We start from the raw sequence: 6870 nt of genomic DNA, 5'->3' as shown, positions 1-6870 counted from the left end.
ACAGTGGGCTACTTCTCCCTAAATGCTTGCAACCATTAGCTTGGTCCCTGTAGGTGGGGTTTACACCTATTGATAATGGTTTATATGGTGAGCCAAAGAACTGGTCAAACTTGCTAAGTGACATCCAAAGTTAGGCTGCCACCCTGAATCTAGGATCCGCCCATCTTGTCACATATATACCCCAATCCCTCCTCTTCCTATTGTGTGTATATCCCTAGATTGTCCCCCTCATTGCTGTGTTGCCTATAGTACAACCCCTTCCTGTGATGTATGTCTTTACCTGTAGGTAGGGGGCTTGCATGCCCCCTCCTAAGATATAACCCTTGGTTAGCAATAGACAGGGTCTTCAGCTGGCTTCTGGGTCTCCGCCTGGCCCATGCTGTGCGTGGACCTGGCTGGTAAGATCAAGGCCATCCAGGAGGTGAGCATGCTACCATGAAATGTATCTGACTCCATTATTTCAATCTCTCTTCTGTCTCTCATGCTTGCTATGACTTAACTATAATCTTTAGATATCTTAACTGTACAATTGTGCTTACTGAATCTGTGGTTAGTTATGGGGGGCTGGCATTTCCCCTCACAAATATATGAAATATACAAAAACCAAATCAGACTCTAAATGAAACTTGTTAAATCTGTGATTTCTATGCAGATGTCAATTTTAAATAAATTTTCTAAGTAATTCTTATGTATTAGTCTCTTGCCAGATGAAGACTGAAATTTGGAAATAAGCCATCCACAATTTATCATAAAGGTTCATGGATGAGACTACAGAGTCAAATATCTCTTACATCCAATAGAAGGTCATATTGGCACTTGATGATTTTATCCATCAAATGTATTTGTTGATTATCATGGGATGTCTAGTGTCATGAATCAGAGACGGGTCTGACTTCAGAACAATGATCTTGTGTTGCAATGAGAGAGGAAGTTTTCCGTAGAAAGGTCCTTGACATAATGATCTTCTCTGAAATAGATTAGCTGCCACCATATTATCTGTACATATACTCCGGTAGCATGTTGAGACGATTTATTTTTTTAAATTTTCTTTCTTTTCCCACTACCACAAATTATACAGTCAAGTTTCACACATTTGGGAAATCACAGGGGTCAGCACATCTGGAGTACAATGGATGAGCCTTGTCATGGGAAACTACCTTGGTAATCATGGTTCCTCCCCTGACAGGTAAGTATACAACTTATGTTTTATTAGATACTGTGACCCTAATGTGCTCTTGGTTTCTGGGAATCTCATGATCTATAGTTATTGAAAGGAATTTTTTTTGGTAACATTTGGTAAGCTAAAAAAAGGGATGATTCTATGATTCTAAGTAATTTTTTTCTGTGTAGCACATTATGGCAGTGTTTTTAAGAAGTGTGGAGAAAGCCTCTGATATTCTCTAATTTCGCAAAGTGGAAGGAAAATCACCAAATCAGCATAAACTTTCCAAGGCTTATTCTTGAGAAGTTTAGGTCAGACATGCTTTTACTCTCTAACCTTCTTACTAATTTTGGCATCAACTCTCTCTTCCATAACACATTTAACTCCTTTCATTGCAATGACCACATAGGACTTGCAGAACATATTCACAATTATAGAGTACATTAGGGAAGTTAATAGGCTGCAATTTAGGATTAAGAATGCTAAAGATACACTTCTGGTCAAGCCAGACTCTTATCAGCCATGTCCACAGACAGACTTCTTACTGGTCCTTACTGTCTCAGACATATGGCCCCTTGTCTCTGCCCTGCTTAGGCAATGCTATAAAACTCCTTTACCTATGATTAGGACCCCTGATGGTGTAGTTGGTACAAGTTGGGTAGCTAACCACAAGGTCAACAGTTCCAGTCCATCAGTTGCTCAGTCAGTAAAAGATGAATATTTCTACTCCCATAGGATCTACAGTGTCAGACACACTCAGAAGCAGTTGTACTCTGTCATAAATGTTTGCTATGAGGTGGAATTGACTCAATGGCAGTGAGTTTGGGTTGGGTTTATAAAATTACAGCCTTGGAAAGTTCTACTCTCCCCAAGTAATTGACTCATTGTAGTGGGTTTATTGACTGGTTAACTTATAAGAGCCCACACAACACTCTACCTATAAATCTCAGTCTGAAGATGCTCAACTCTAGCTCTGTGGGCCAGTAAACCTAGCTCCCCAATTAAGTTCCTGGATGTACCCCACTCCACAAACAAGCTTCTTGCCTAAAGACACTGAGCTTTACTTAGTGTGTGAACTGAAGATCTCACCATTCCATTTAGTATTCTGGCTCTAATGCTTCTTTGGTGTCACAGATTTCTGTCCCTGGGTCAAGAGCTGCTTTCCAATTTCGAGATGGTTTATTTTAAACCATCATTAGAGACCCAACTTTTTATAATCACAATTAATATTGCTAAAAAAGCTCTGAAATCATATCAGCTGGAAATTTTGGCTTTTCTTACTCAGACCCTTCAGAAGAAGGGTCGTTTTGTGGGAGTTATAAGATTATGACTAGTAGAACCATGGGAATTCATTCACCCCAATGCAGAAAGCTATAAAGAAAATCTCAGAAAAACTCTGAATCTATAAGGAAGTAGTAGTATCATGTAGTGAATGCCAGAAATATACATTTTGGTATATTTACTAAAGTTAGATTTTAATTTGTTTGCAGTTTTCAAGGAACTAAGGAGTAAGAGATTGCATCATAATCATTACCAGGTATTTTATGTTCATTTTTAACTTGATTTAAAAAAATTCAAATGTACACTAGAAGACAGAAACTAGCATAACAAACCCCCAGGAACCTTTCATTCAACTGCATAAATTGATATATTTTTTATTTGTCCTCATTTCTTTTCTGATTCATTTTAAGGATATCCTAGCCATCATATTGTTTACCCGCTATATGCTCATTGAACACAAAGTTGAGTTGAAAGATATGCTTATATACTCATTAAGAAAGTTTCATCTGCTGTTCTACTGGATCATTACTTGAAATTTCACATTAAAAAAGTAGTTTTTATGTTGTGATTTCAGGCAAACAACATAAGTGATCACACAATACATTAATATAATAAACACCGAGAAGAAAGATAGTTTACACAATAATAGATGTTAGAACATTTTAAGAAGTAAAATTATAGTCTACAGTGGACATGCTTCTTTTGTAAGCTGCTATATTTACTTTTTAAAATGAATTAGTTACAGAATCCTGACATGATACATACAAACATTTCCTACATTGTATTATTGCCTATTAGCTAAGAGATAGCAGCAATCAATGCAGTTTTGAATAGTTGCTCATAATGCCAGTCACTGGGAAGCTATAGAGTTATTTTCACAATAATTAAGTTTATTTATTCTCTGTGTCTCTTGTACTCAGCAAAATAAATGCATCAAAATATAAATTTGTTTTATTGGACTTCCTTCCTTTATTTATAGTTCTTATTAATAATGCAGCAAACAATAAATCTAGGCCTATAAACCAGTTTCAAAGTCAATGCTCACTATTTTGTCCCTTTCTCACTTATCCAACTCATCCGGTTAGACAAGGTTGACAGAATTCTCAGCCCATTTGCAAGTAGCGGTGCCTGTTTGTATTTTCTCTCACTTGCACTCTGCCAGCTCCTGGCATGTTCTAAATTCTCCAGCCTGCAGAGATGACCTTGACCATTAAGATTTCAATAAAACCAGATCCAACTTCACCCACCCTCTTTCTATTTCAACATTAAATTTATTATTGTTTTCTCATGCTTTGCTCTTCTGTCTTAACAAACTATCAACTCTTGGGAATTCTATTATTTCTCAGATTAGCATTGTTCTATTCTGGACACCACCCAGACAGTTGTACCTAACAAAGGATTAGCCTCACAAGACTTCCTGCATGGTTGATTTTACTGGTATTTGGGGAGTGATTCAAGAATAATTATCGTATCATACTCCAATCATCTCTTGGATGTCTCTGTAGTTTTACAATGAACTAAAGAGGTATCCAACCCACATGGTATCCAGTCCTTGATTTATTTCTTCTCTCTCTTCTTCTCAGACCACTCATCATATCCTTTCCCTTAAAGTTTAAACCTAGCACCTATGAAGACTGATTTCTTGCAGGGAATGGAAAATGAACAGAAGGCTGCTCAGATTGATAGAGATTGAATAGCTATACAAAGATATCTGCACTCATGTTTGTACACAAAACAAAGTCCCTCTACCACTTGGGACTTTAAACTCTGCTCAAATACCTCTAGGAATGCAAGCTTCTTTGTGAAACAGCTAATTTAACCTTTTTGGTATTTCTAATGGTCAATATTCTCCTTATAGTCTAAATCTACTCATGCATTGGTCTTGGCTTCTTTCTCTGGAGTATCCCACAACATGCTTAACTATTCTTTCAAAGAACAGCATTTCAGATATTTAAAAATAATTCTAAGTAATGTCTTTATTAAATCATTCCTTCTCAAGTTAGCTATCTTTTGTTTCTCCAATGATGTTATGTTTTAGCGTCCAAACCCGAACATATATTTTTCAAACAGTGGTGTTATAAGCCTTGCCTGTGTTAATCAGTTTTATTTTTCATTGTGACAAAGTTATATCTGGCCTACATCAATCAGAATTTGATTTTTACTCATATGCCTATGCTTTGGCAATGGCTCTGCCAGGCTTAAGTAGAATTGACTGGGCTGCTAGGCTGCAGCCTGCGTTCAGATCATTACCTCTGTCTTCTTACCCTGGGAACTGTAGTTATTTGGGGAATGAACTTATCGTGAAGATGACTGAAAGTCAAGAGTACTGAGTGGAAACCAAAGGTGCCTTTTCAGGTTTCAGTGCACACTATTACTTCTGTCCACCTGTATTAGTGGAGCAAGTCACATGGTCAAGAAGGGTTCTCCAACCAGTGCGATACGAAAAACGACAGGGAGAAAAGGAATCTTCAGAGGCAACTAATATAATATTTCATTTTAGTATATTGTTTCCTTCATTATTTTCCTGTGCTTCCCATGAATATAGGGTAGGTGGTAAATAAATGCCTTTGGAAAATGTCCTACTTGTTTGAATTAGAACCACTTCTTCACCCTGAGGCATGAAGTTTGTAACTGAGTCAAGCCTATATCTTTTAAGGCATTTTACCTTTCTAAGAGCTCTTGAGTCAAGAGATACCCTACAGGCCCTCCCACCATTCCACCATGCTGGCACCTGTTTGAAAACATGAGAAAGCATGCTCACATTGTCCATGTGACACATTACATATACACATTACATATTAGTAGAAAGGGGCTGGACACATATGACATTACCATAAAGAACATTATATTTCTCCATCTATCTCATTTGACCTATTTGCTCTTTCCTACTCTTTGGATGAAAAATAAAATAGGTTTGGTCATGCTCAGATAACAAAGTATCCTCTAGTCATTATTGTATATTAGCATAGCTTCATTTTAGTAATTAATTGGTTTAGTCCAGTGTAAAGTATGAAGTCTAATCTTTTCTTTTCCAACTTGGTGTCCTTCAGGGTACTAGTCTGTTGCTGAGGGGCCACAGGGTTAATTTATTCCCTCTTCCTTGCCTATTGTCTGTCCCTAGCCCCCTCTGCTTTTACGAGGATGGTTTTGGCTTTCCAGGTCTCAGTGGAAAGCCAGTAGTAAGGGGCAAGAAAGTGTATATTTAGCTTGCACTAAGGAAATCTGATCTTGGTTTCCCCTAGAGTTGGGAGATGCTTAAAACGGATTTTTTTCCCTCTCCTGGGAGCATCTGTGGGCATACTGTGTGTTCTCATGCTATAATCTCTTGACATCATAAAAAAAAATTTTCCTAAAAAGGTGTGCTTATAGCCTACACTTCCCACCTTATCTCCAGTCTCCTTCCCCTGTGACAACATTATGAACTCATTTTTTATCTTCTGTCATTAGCAATGCAGTCATTTTCTAAACACTGACTCATTTTTATTACCACAAAGGATTTCACAAGCATCTTTTTAAGTTAGCCAGACACAATGAACATGAAATTCAAGGAACTATACTGAGTGATACCCAGAACAGAATATAGTGCTCTCTTCTTTCCAGCATAAGAAGTGGGGTACATCAAGAGGACCACCTATGTGAGGAATACTTCTCTGGAAACTTACAATTTGATCCAATGGAGCTTTTTCATTTATCTTCTTCAAGCGTCATCTTTTAAGTCCCTGAGGGTGGTTGGATATTGACTAAGTGTTGCAGAATATGCTTGTGCTTTCCTTTGTAAGTCCCTCCTATGTGGTCTAGAAAGCTCATGTAGGAATTTGTTCACCTTATTCCAGTAGAAGGACATTTTAATAATTTTCAATTTGAATGATTATAAAGAAAGTTTGTATAGATATTCACTAACTAATTTTAATTGCACCTAAAGTTTTCATTTCTCTTAGGTAGCTTCCTAGAAGTTAAAAGCGCTATATAATACAGTAAGTGCATATTTAACTTTGTAAGAAACTACCAAACTGTTTTCCAAAGAACATGTGCTTTATGTAATGTCTGGGGCATTCTTACTGCAGTGCATAAAAGTTCCAGTGACTCTGCATCCTTATTAATTTGGTCTTTATTTTGTTTTTACCTATTTTAATAAGTGTATAGTATTGCAGCATTGTTGTTTTAACTTGTACTTCCCTTGTGGCTAAGGATGATAATCATCTTTTTTTGTGCTTATTTCTTATTTACATATGAAGTATAGAAGAACCCCAGACCTCAACACTAATCCATTCTAGAAGGAACATGGAGATGCGATGCAGTCAAATTCTGAATCAATTTTTCCCATAAGAAATAACTAAAAGCTGACCCCACCACACTGAGGCAAAACACTGGGAATGTGCAATGGAGCGGCAGGGAAGCAGAGCAAGGAGGTCCCAAGGGAAGACAAA

At 37.3% G+C, this 6870-nt stretch overlaps 1 pseudogene; it reads right to left on the bottom strand.

Moving 5' to 3' along the window:
- Window positions 1–1020: 1020 nt before the first annotated feature.
- Window positions 1021–1194, bottom strand: LOC115868649 (annotated as a pseudogene).
- Window positions 1195–6870: the final 5676 nt, after the last annotated feature.

Source organism: Echinops telfairi, unplaced genomic scaffold (genome assembly GCF_000313985.2).
Source record: "Echinops telfairi isolate 266 unplaced genomic scaffold, ASM31398v2 ScPeMD7_16;HRSCAF=60, whole genome shotgun sequence".
NCBI lineage: Eukaryota > Metazoa > Chordata > Mammalia > Afrosoricida > Tenrecidae > Echinops > Echinops telfairi.
This window is presented reverse-complemented; position numbering and strand designations above follow the sequence as displayed.